Here is a 12,291-nt window from a genome sequence, read left to right as displayed (position 1 = left end):
GGAATGAGAGCTACAAAAACCAGCTTGGTGAACAAGAACGGTTTTTCAGAGAGAGAGAAAGAGAGAGAGAGAGAGAGAGAGAGAGAGAGAGAGAGAGAGAGAGAGAGAGAGAGAGAGAGAGAGAGAGAGTAGATGTATCCAACAGTCTTATTAAATAAGAAACACAGAAACAATGTAAAAGAGAAAGCCGAGAGGTCAGAGCTCAGAGCTAAAATCTCACCCTTCCTCCTGCGGTGTCCCAGCTTCCCAAAAGAGACCTATTTCCTGTCTGTAAGTCGATTTTCCAGTCATTCTGCCTTCTCCTTGGTTGTAAACCCAAACACGTGACTGCCTCGTCACTGTCTGAATGTACAGCCCCCTAGGTCTTAAAGGCATATGTCTCCAATGCTGGCTGTATCCCTGAACACACAGAGATCTATGGGATTAAAGGCATGTGCCACCACCGCCACACTCTTGCTATGGCTCTAATAGCTCTGACCCCCGGGCAACTTTATTTATTAACATACAATCAAAATCACATTTCAGTACAATTAGAATACCACCACAAGAGAGAGAGGAGTTTAGCATTCCACACTGCCCTTGGTTTCTGTGCAGTGTGGAATCATAGGCTTGGAAGTTTTCTCACGCTCCCAAGATAACAAGATCAAGATTCTGGCTGCTGAGACTACAAGAATGACTCACCATGACAGCGACAAAATAACCATGTACCTGGAGCAAGACCGAAGGAGGGTTAGAGGGAATTTCTGGAGACTAGGTTCATAGCACTGTAAAAGTCTACTGAGATGGAATCAGCATGGAAATTGTGCCAGGTTGTGAGCCAGGTGAAAGGCACCATGGTCTGCCAGCAATCCCAGTTGTACACACTTCCCCTGGACACCAGAAAAATGCCCAGAAGTGAAGGTAGTATGCTTTAGGAACTGCTACTAGAGTTAACATTGGTCCTGGCGTATCCCAATGGATCCGGCTTGGCTACCTGTCCTGTAACATGAATTTCTAAATTGTCTTATTAATAAAAAACCAGAGCTAGATATTGGGGTAAAAACTGAAATATCAGAGAAACAGAACAAGTCACAGCCAACCTCACCTTGCCAACTTCTCAACCACTCCTGTTTCCTCAGACTGGAAGCCTCTAAGTCCTCATCCAAATGGATCTCAGCTGAACTGCTGCTAAAAGCCTAAGAGCTTAAAAAGCCTCTAGTTCCTGGTCCTCACACCTTATATACCTTTCTGTGTCCTGCCATATCACTTCCTGGATTAAAGGCTTAAAGGCATGTGTCCTTCCCAAGCAAAGACATGAGATCTCAAGTGCTGGGATTAAAGGTATGTGCCACCACATCTGGTTCTGTTTCCAGTGTGGCCTTGAATTAATAGAGATCCAGATGGATCTCTGCCTCCAGAATGCTCGGATTAAAGGCATGTGCTACCACTGCCTAACCTCTATGTTTAATATTGTGGCTGTTCTGTTCTCTGACCCTCAGATAAATTTTATTAGGGTACACAATATACTAAGGGACACAATATATCATCACACTGTCCCAGAAAGATGAGCAAAGGAGCTTTTTTCTCAGTGGGGTTGTGCCAGGAAGATTAGAGGCCTAGTGACCTAAGAATGATCTCTACACCAAAGGTTACATCTTTCACCAAGACTTTAAACCTGTTGAGTGCTCCCACATAAGTGCCCTGGTCTTAGCCTAATCGTTTTTGTCTTTCACACCTACACATCTGATCCTCCTAACCTCATAACTCATGTTTCTGGCTGTCCAACCTCTGACCACCAATTCTTTTGGAGAGCTCCTCAGAAACCCATTCAAGATGGCACATCCTCTGGTAGGTTAGTGTACAGAGGTGTGTGCTAACCTATTACCAAGAGACATGCCAACAGGTAGAGAAGAGGGGGCTGTCAAGGTTCTTTCTCAAGCTGCCTAGTGGGAAATCAGTCTGTTTTAATTAGTTAATTTAAATTGTTGAGAGAGGTTCTCACTATGTGGGTCAGGCTGGCCTTGAAGTCACCACATAGCCCAGGCTAGCTTTAAACTTGTGATTCCTCCTGCTTAGTCTCCTGAGTACTGATATTGCAGACATGTGCCCCCATGATTTTGAAGAACTTTATTTTAAAAGCAAGTACTTCAGGGACTGGGAAAATGGCTTATTTGGTAGAACACTTACTGTGCAAATCTGATCAGTTGAGTTCAAGTCCCCAGAATCCACATAAAGCAGAAGAGGTAGGATATGTCTGTAATCCCAGTGCTCCTACAGCAAGATGTGAGGCAGATACGAGAGCATCCCTAGACACTCCACCTCGCAGCAAAAAGCAAGAGAATTTGTGTCAAGCAAAGTGGAAAGTAGAGGCTAATACCCAAGGTTGCTTTTTGACCTTTATATGTGTGTCATAGCATGTGTATACACAACACACACACACACACACACACACACACACACACACGATTTGAGACTATATCAGAAAGGATGAACTATTAGAGGATGCACCCAATGAGATTGATTTATTAATTGGGGGTTGATACCATGACTGAGAAAGAATGAAGATTGATCAGGGAGAGACCTCAGACTTGATATAGACTTGAACCATTTCCTCCAGTTAAATAAGGAATTCTGGAGTAGATTCTTACTGGAAAATTCCCACACAAAACAGACATAGCTTGACATTTACTCATTCTAGACACTGGCTAGGAACTGTTTCTAGAATGGGACTTTGACTTAAGAGCCAACTTTAAAGATGGATGTAAGATCATTAACTTTCCTTAACTCAGAGAAAAGGTCCTTTTGGAAGAGAGATCTAAGTGACATGTTCTAGATCTACCATAGTCCATGCCTTATGTCCTAACCCTTAACTTCTTTATTCAGGGAGAATTCTAGGGCTCTTGGCTAAAGCCTTGCCTACCAAACAGACCTCAGCTGAGCTATAGCTAGTATTTATTCACCCCTCTTCTATTACTCCATTCTAAGCTACAGTCATTCTCATTCTCACCTTAACATTGGCAGGCGTCTTAGTTTTACTGTTGCTGAGATAAAATATCCTGACAAAATAACTTATGAGAGGCCGAGCTGATTTTGACGTACAGTTCAAGTTGCAGTCCACCATGATAAGGAAGTCCTAGGAGCGAGAGCTTGAGGCAAAGTTAGGAAGCAGGGAGCAAGTGAGCAGTGAATGCCAGTACTCAGCATGCCTACTCCTTTTTACTCAGTCTCAGACCTTAGCCTGAGGAATGGTGCCAATTGCACTGGGTGAGTCTTCCCACCTCAGTTAACTTAACTAGATAATCCCTCACAGACATGCCGAGTGTCTCCTCTCCTAGGCAATTCTCAATTCCATCAAGGTGCCAGTTGAGATTAGCCATTACAGTGTGGTGGGTTTTTTGACCTATGCTCTTATTCCTGAAATATCAGAGTCTCTGGTGACCAAAGTTTTTTTTTTTTTTTTTTTTTTTTTGAGTGGGCTTGATATATATGCCTAATCCCATTTTAGAGAAGTAGCATCATGGGGTTACCCAGTGGGCCATCTGACTTTCACACATTGTGTTATGTGACTTTTCCTGTGAAGATAGGAACACATGTCTATTTGTTCTATGCAGGGCAACAAAAACCAGACCTGAGTACAGTTTGGTGAAGCAGTGAACTAGGGCTATTTTTTTTAGCGTGGTTGGAGTCTGCTGCTTAGCCTTTTCTTCATTTGGGACCCACTTAGTTTTGTCTCTGCTTGGGCTGGAGCAGTATCTCTAGCAATATGCTTTTAGCCTACCTGTTTTGGCTCTAAGGCACTACTAAGTATCTCTAATTCTCCACAGATCAGGCCCACTTGATGAACACTCGAATTGCACCTTTTTATTCTTTAAAAAAATAACTATAATCCCTGACTTCCTGTTGTGAAGTGTTATCACTTGTATCTATTGTTAGTGGTGGGGAGGGTTGGGAATCATTGCCATCTAATAACAGACTAAAGAGCCATTTCTTTCATCAACTTTGGCTTGTAGAGGAGAACCACTACTGAATATGGTAGTGATTCTAATGACATGTTCCTCAGTGCTCCTGATGTTCTAGGTGAGGGGAGGGTCTCTGGGTCCTCTTATGCAACATAATCCTCTAGTGGATCTTCTAGATTTAATAATATGTTAGCTCCAGAATACATGCTTCCCTCAGCCTTTTAATCACTTTCTCTTCCATTTTCCACAGCACTGCAGTAATTTCAATACCACTTAGTGTGGGCCACTGACTTTCCTAGCCATCCTAGCCTTCAGTTACACTGGCCTTTGAAGGGCTATAATGAAGTAAGCATTGTGTCCAAAGAAAGTACTTACAAACCACCAGACTCCCTCTAACCTCTAACATAGTCTCATGATAAAGCTCACCTTGCACAAATACCTTCATAACCTTGTCCCACAGGTACTGCCCTGACTCCTGCCAGAATATTCCTGTAAGACCATCTAGTCCTGTGGGGATTTTAATGCTCATTTTTGGAAGGGTTTATGATGGTTATAGGCATGTTGCTTTGTGGAAGAAGGGTCTTTGTTATATCTCCTTCTACAGAGGAAGTACTGGAGGAAGTATGGGCCACTACTTTTATAGGTTCAGAAATTTTATAGAAGTCTAAGGAGTCAGAATTTTGGGGAGCATTTTTATATGTCATCATCATGCATCCCAGGATCCTGTAGTTTCTTATTTTCATCTTTCTCTAGTAGGACCTCAACTTTTGCATAATTTACCTACTTCAGTTGGGCATTGAAGTTCATTCACTCTAACAATCAAGTATTGTATTTGTGCTTCATCTTTTTATAATCATCCATTGCATTAAATGCAGGCTTCTTTGTTAACTACTAAAGAGACTTTTGTGTTTTATACTTGGTTTTAAATTGATATTTGTATTCTACCTTTAATTTTCTGTATGGCATCAGTGTAACTGCATAACATTACCAACATTAAATTCCATTTTCTTTATATTTATAATGTCTTTCATACATATTTATATACTTGAATCATTTTACCAGAATATAGTCCCTATCCCTACTGGGATATTTTATCTGAAACATGACAAGTTAAAGTCTTAACATTTCGGCTATTGTCAAGTGCCAGGGATTGCCTATGCATACACAGTCTTCCACCAGGAATGGGGTCATCATTCCCAGCTGTATGCAGTTAATCAAGTCTTCAAGCCCCATCTTATCGTCTACTTTCTTGAGTTGCTTCCCATACCAACTGTCACAGTCTGAGGAAAGGTATAAGGAGAGCAAAAGGAGAATTAGGGACAAAATGTGAATACATAGAAAAGGGAAGTTATAGGAGTTTGATATAGACCTGGCAAAGTCTCTGCTAACTGAAGCAGAGGTTGCTCTTTAGAAAAGTCTCACATTGAATGGAGAGCCTCAAGATCTTGCACTAGTGCTTTGCTAAGTCATTAGCTGGGATTAGCCCACCTCCAAACCATCTCAGAGCATGTGACTTTGATCACTGCAATTTTTGTTAGTGAGCTGACTCATGAAATGTGGCCTGGATTCAAAAGCTGATGCAGATTATAAAGGTGTCAATAGAGTCTCTCAACTACTACACTCCTTATGCCTAAATGGCAATTCCTTTCTATAAGGGGATTATGAAGTATGTATAACTATGTCGTCTCCATGGACTGAGCCTAGTACCACACTGTAAGAACTTAATTTATTTGTTTATAATAGAATTTATATTTCTTACCCATGGTCATGGACATGAGCCCTCCAAATGAGGTTGAGTTTTCAAATTTGAGTGTTCTATGAATCAGTTTGTAATTGAGGTACAATATAGTAGCATGGGCCATCATTTAGGGAGGGTGCTCATAGAGTGGTGACAGTGACTAGTGCCAAGAGATATGCCACAGCTTGTACTATGAACAGAATTAAGCACTACTACAATGAGAGCAGAAAGAGAGGTTCTCTAACCTAGTGCAAAGAGGATAGATGTTCAGGAAACGCTGCCCACAGGAAATGACGCCATGCCAGTCTTGGAGTGTGGCTTAGGTATAAAAGAGGGGGGAATGGAATGACAGCTATATAGTTCAATATGTATGGGAAATATTAGCCTGGCTTATAAGGTATATCTCGAGTACTCCAGCAATGGTGCAGTCTCACAAGGGAAGGCCAAGAACCTGGTAGTTGTTAAATCTACAAGGCTGGATTTCTCAGCAGTACCAATCTGCTGCTGAAGTCCTGGAGGACCCGTAGAGAGCTGCTAGCCTTCAGTCTACATTGGAATCCCCATGAAATCGAATTTGATACTGACCACAGAAATAAGGAAGACAAACTTTACAGCAGGAGTGAGGACAAACAGAAAAAAGGCAGTTTCCTTCTTCTATGTCCTTTTATCTGGGTCACCAACCAGAAGGTGTGGCCCAGATTTAGGGTGAGTCTTCCTACTTCAAATAATCCGATTAAGAAAATACAACACAGGAGAGTCCAGCACCTCAGGTTTTAGTTGATTCCAAATGCAGGAAAGTTGACAGCCAAAATTAGCTACAACAGGTGAAACAAGAAAGCAGAAAAAAAAACTCACAGCAAATCTTGGGATGCCATCAAATACTAGAGACTCAGGGCTTATACAACAAAAATATATTTTCTCATTGTATTGGAGCTGGTTGCAAGCATGGTTCAGCTATGGTGAGGCCTCTTTTCTTGGCCTGTATATGGTCACCTTTGCACAGTGTGCTTTCATGGTCTTTCTTCCTTTCATGCATACAGACACATCAATGCTATCAGATTAATACCTAAAGGTCTGTCTCTGACTCTTTTGCCTGCTCTTGGGACCCCTTTCTTTCTCCTGGTTTCCTCGTCCAGCCTTGATTTGAGGATTTGTGCCAGTCTTAATTGTATCTTGTTATGCCATGTTCAGTTGATATTCCTGGTAGGCCTGCTCTTTTCTGAAGGGAAATGGAGGAGTGGATTAGATGGAGGGGGAAGGTACTGGGAGAAAAGGAGGGAGGCGAAACTGTGGTTGGGATGTATTATATGAGAGAAGGATTTAAAAAAAAAAGACTTCACCATTATGACCTCATCCAACTTTACTTCGTAAAGTGAAATCTCCAAATCCAGTTATACTGGAGGTTATGGATCAACACATGAATGTTGGATAGGACACAAATAGCAAAGCTTAAGAAAAAATAGTCAAGAAAGTGTTGTGTAAAATTACTCTGAACATATATAACAAGTATACATACCTAAGCTTCCTATAAAATGAATGCATGTAAGTAACCCTCCTTAGCTTTTATTTATTGTTTTGTGATTCTATTCAGTTTCAATCTAATATCTCCCTGAAAAAGGAACAATATTTATGATTACTATGTTTACATCAATGGTTTGGAGGCCTTGTTAGTATAGTTTGGGGTCCTTGTTTAGCTGTCTTTGGGCTTGCATATCACTCCTTAGTGATAACCTTACTTAGATTTTTGTCTGTATGAATGTAAACAATATTGTATTAGCTACTTCCTGCTCTGACAAAATCCCTGAAGAAATTAACTTAAAGAGAGAAGTTTTATTTTCCTTCTCACAGTTGGAAGGTACATCCCTCATGGTGGGGGAAGTCATGGTGGTAGAAATCTGAGGTAGCTGCTCACGTCATGTCTGTAGTCAGGAAGTGGAGAGTGATGAATACTTTATGCTCAGCTCCCATCTCACTTAACCTAACCTAGGTAATCCTTTACAAGTATACCTAGAGGACTGTCTCCTAGGTGATCCCAGATCCTGGCAAGCTGATAATCAATGTTAACAACCAGCCATATTGTGAATCTAAAAGTCAAAAGATTCAAAAATCATGCTTACTTTTCACTCCATCTTCTACCTATTCAAGTTGGTATTAAATTGACCCATTTTGTTTTTGTTGTTATTGTCACGTGGGTTCTGCTTTTGAGTAAAAGATTGTTTCAGATTGTCACATCTAACAAGTTTAAAGTTCCATAGATTTTTTTTTCTTGTATGTAAGCCCCCATTAACAAGACCTCAGTCAAGATATACACTCATTAGGACCTCCATTCATAGCAGGGTGAGGATAAGAACAGACAATGGTTTCTGCGCTGGAGCTATCAAGTTGGATAAATTCGTGGGATAATTTAAGTGGGGTTTTGGCCGTTTGTATAGAGTGGGACTGAAGCTCAGGAGAGACAAGATAGAAATGAAGATTTGTGAGGCATCCTAAGATTGATGGAAATAGAAAGAGGGTAGCGAGCAGGAAGAAAGAACTGTAGTGAAGTCACAAGGACACTGACATTTAGAGCTGGGAGACCAGAGCTGGGTAGATGGCTTGGTGTATAAAGTGCTTGTTTTGCAAAAGTGAGGGACTCAGTTTGGTTTTTACATCAATAGGTCATGTAAATGCCAGGCATGGCAACCCATTACAATCTCAGCACTCAGTGTGCAGAAACAGGGGATCTCTGGGTCAAGTTGGCTAGGTGAGTCAGTGAGCCCTGGATTCAAGTGAGCAGCTCTGCCTTGGTATGGAAAGCATTTGAGGAAGATACCTGGCATCAACCTCTGGCTGCCCTATATGTGCACATATGTGTGAACACCATACACACATGTACATGAACATATACAAAATGAAATAATAATAAATAAAACAAAAAAGAGATAGTAGACTGAGGAGCAATTATTAGCAGCCAGGTAGAAAAAGCAGGAAAGAGCACTGTCCTATAAGTGAGGAGATAGGAAAGATTAATAAACACCAAAGTCTGGATTTTTTTGGTTGGATACACACTATGTTGAATCCCAACTTCACCTCTTACTGCATTAGTATAATAATAGATGAGAAGGATTAGAAGCATCTAGATTATTAGCCAGCAGGTTGATGCTTAATAGAAAATATCTTAAAAGACATCACTTACAGATGCCTTTTCCCCCTTTTTCGAGAAAAGGTCTCACCAAGAATTCTAGGCTGACCTTAAACTTGAGGTCTTACACCACAGCTTCCAAGTGGTATAACTGTGTCACCACACCCAGTTACTAAGCACTAAATTCTGGAAAGATGTCAAATAAGATAACAGTTATCAAACAAGACAAGTAGGGATTGGGAAGTTTCTTCTATAATACACAGGTTAGTAAGTATTTTAGACTTTGGAGCAGTAGTGTTGCATGTAGTAGTTAACTCTGTCTTGTACAAGGAGAAAAGCAGTCATAGGTAACACATAGACAAATATGTGTGTGTCAGTAAAACAGTGACCTGGATTTAACTTAGAGATCAAAGTTTGCCATTTCTTGTTGTTCAGTACAGATTATAGTTTATTGGTTATACTGTAAGTGTGGGAAAATGTAAATCCTGGCGGGCTAGACTGGGTTTGGAGAGGGTTTGAGGCTGCTCAGGGAAATTCTTGCATGGTCAAGGGAGAAGATTGCAATGCTGCCTACATGTAAGCTTTCTGTGAGCTGCCACTGGAGTTTAACTGACTTGTTCAGGTTTAATGAATATTTATTAAGAAAATTGTAAATCAACAGTTTGGCTATAGGACTGAAGCTCAATGAAGCCTCTGCGGGGGTAATTTTGTCAAAGCTGCTGACATGGGGAGAGGATTATTTTTTTAGGCTGTCATTACAGGTTCTTTTACCCTTCTGTGGCTGAAGCAACACGCTCAATAAATAGGCAAAACCCTTCTGCTTAGCGGGTGGGCAGGCCTTCCTGAGGTTCCCAGCAACTAGATGCTTACAGTTGCTTGGTCTGACTCCGCAGTTGCTAAGACTGATAGCTTTCCAGGAGCAAAGGGCTATTTACTTATACCCCCTCCCCCCACTCTCCCACTGTCTTAGGAAGAGCAAGCACAAGAAAAGGGGTAAAGGAGAGGTCTTCATTCTGAATTCCTTATGGCATTTTCTATGAGCAGAGAATTGGACAGGAATGGATGCAGATTATTTTTGATCACCATCTACTTTTTCACCAAGACTGCAGAAGTTTCAAGGGCCAGAATCAAGGGTTTTCTTCTCATCACCCCAATGATGACTTTGATTGCAATAACAATGGCTATGAGAAAGCTTGGAAGTCTCGCCTTATTTAAATAAGCCTTTGAATCCTCTAGTGTAGAGGATGCTTAGGATGGGGTATTGGGTTTGACACACTGACTGATCCTTTAATGCCTCCCTCTGTCCTCTCCTGACAAGACACTTGTAGACACACCTTTGGAGAATTCTAAGTGACTGCTCCCTTCTCTGAGGGCAAATGACTTGCCCGTGATGGCACTCTTAGATAGGCAGAGTGTCTCCTTGCACTTTTAGATCTTGAGGCAGGTTTAACCAATATTTATTGCCACCCACCATTCTGACCCAATTGAATCCTTTCTTCTGGCTAGAATGAAAGAGGTGAAATACATGTTTTTCTATGGCTTAAATTCATGAGATAGCAGCTGGAGGAACTCTGTCTTCCTGTCATTTTGTACAGGTAGATGAGTGCTGAGCTTCATGTCAGCTGAATGATATGTTACTAAACTGCTTCCCAAGAGACTCAGTCCAACAGGGCAAGGACAGGACAGAGGAATAACTCGGAAGAGTTTTGAGAGTAAGTTCTACTAGTAATAGATTTTGTTGGTATTTGTGCTGTACCTGGGTTATAATTCTTGTGGAATAGCACACTAGTGCACCTTTTGATTGAATCTGAGTTCAGGAGAATGATGATTTTGATTCTTGCTTCTTAGTTTGTTCTCGATGTCCATCTCTTTGGGTCATAGACAACTCTTTCCCCGTCTAATGGCTGACAGACAGTTTACAATACCCTTTGCCCATGATTTCACAAAGAATTTCTTTAAATACATTTGCTTTTCCTGTTTGAAGATTACTCTATTGGCAGTGCATGATTGGATATGAATCATTTTTTTTAAACTTTTTTTTTTAATCTTATGTGTATGAGTGTTTTTGTCTGTGTACCGCATTCATGCCTGGTGCCTGTAGTGATCAGAAGAGGGCACTGGTTCCCTTGGGACTGGAGTTACATAGGGTTATAAATACCACATGGGTACTGGGGATTGAACCTAGGTCTTCTGGAAGAACAATAGTGCTCTTAACCACTGAGCCATCTCTCCTGTTTGTAGATATGAGTCTTAATAAGGCATGAAAACCGAAGCAGAGCTCAAGAGTCATTTTACTTTTGTGCAGAGGAGAAAAGAGTCACTTGAAACTCAGTATCTTTTGGCAGACATGGATAGTAAGTGTAAGCATAATACATAGCAATGTAGAGTCCACTTTGAGAAACACTAAAAGTGATGTTTTTTGCTTCCTCCTTTCTCCATCCCAGAGTCCACCTAAACCAATATAGTGCTTCATTTTTATCTGCCATAACATCTGAAATTAGCTTCTCCTTTGAGGAAAGTAATTAGAAATCTCCTTAAAATAGAAATCTATTATTTTAAAGGAATTGGGGCCATCATTTAATAATACTTGATCTGATTTCATCAGCCCCCAAGGTGACCACCATTCTACTCTTATCACTAAATATGCTCCCCAAATAATCAATTTTCTACTGGCATGAAGGTTACATGCGTCTTAATTAAGGAAAAGAAAGAGAAAACAGTTGAGGGGGTATTATAAAGTGTAAGGGTGCTGGAGAGATGGTTCAAGTTGTTAAGAACACGTGGTGCTTTTTCAGAGGACCCAGGTTCAGTCACCACCACCCACCTGGTGGATCACAGTTGTTTATAAATGAAATTTGAAGAGATCCAACTTCTGATCTCTGAGGGTGCCAGGCATGTACATGGTGAACATATGCAGGCAAAAAACTCTTACACATAAAATAAAAATAAGTAAACCTTTTTAAAAAAAGTATTAGTCATGTAACAGCTAATCAGCATTTCAGAGAAAAAGGAAGACAATAGTAATTATTCTGGAGCCTATAGGCCAAGTTGTCCACAGTATGATTAGACCAGTATCCATCCATGCATCTATTTATCTATCTATCTATCTATCTATCTATCTATCTATCTATCTATCTATCTATCTATCTTACATCCAGAACGCAGTTTCCCCTACCTCCTTCCCTTCTCTCCTCTCAGTCCGACTCCTTCACCTCCCCTCTGCCTCCCAGCCCTTCATCCACTCTGCTTCCATTTCTATTCAGAAAAGGACAAGCCTCCCACAGATATTGATAAAACATGGCATATCAAGTTGCAGTAAGACTAAGCACCCCTCACCCCTTGCATTAAGGATGGGCAAGGCATCCCAGTATGAGGAATAGGTTCCCAAAAGCCAGCAACAGAGTCAGAGACAGCCCCTGCTCCTGCTGTTAGGAGTCCCACAAGAAGATCTAGCTACATAACCTAGGTCAGTCCCATGAAGGCTCCCTGGTTGT

This window comes from Peromyscus leucopus, chromosome X (assembly GCF_004664715.2).
Source record: "Peromyscus leucopus breed LL Stock chromosome X, UCI_PerLeu_2.1, whole genome shotgun sequence".
NCBI classification, from domain to species: domain Eukaryota; kingdom Metazoa; phylum Chordata; class Mammalia; order Rodentia; family Cricetidae; genus Peromyscus; species Peromyscus leucopus.
This window is presented reverse-complemented; position numbering follows the sequence as displayed.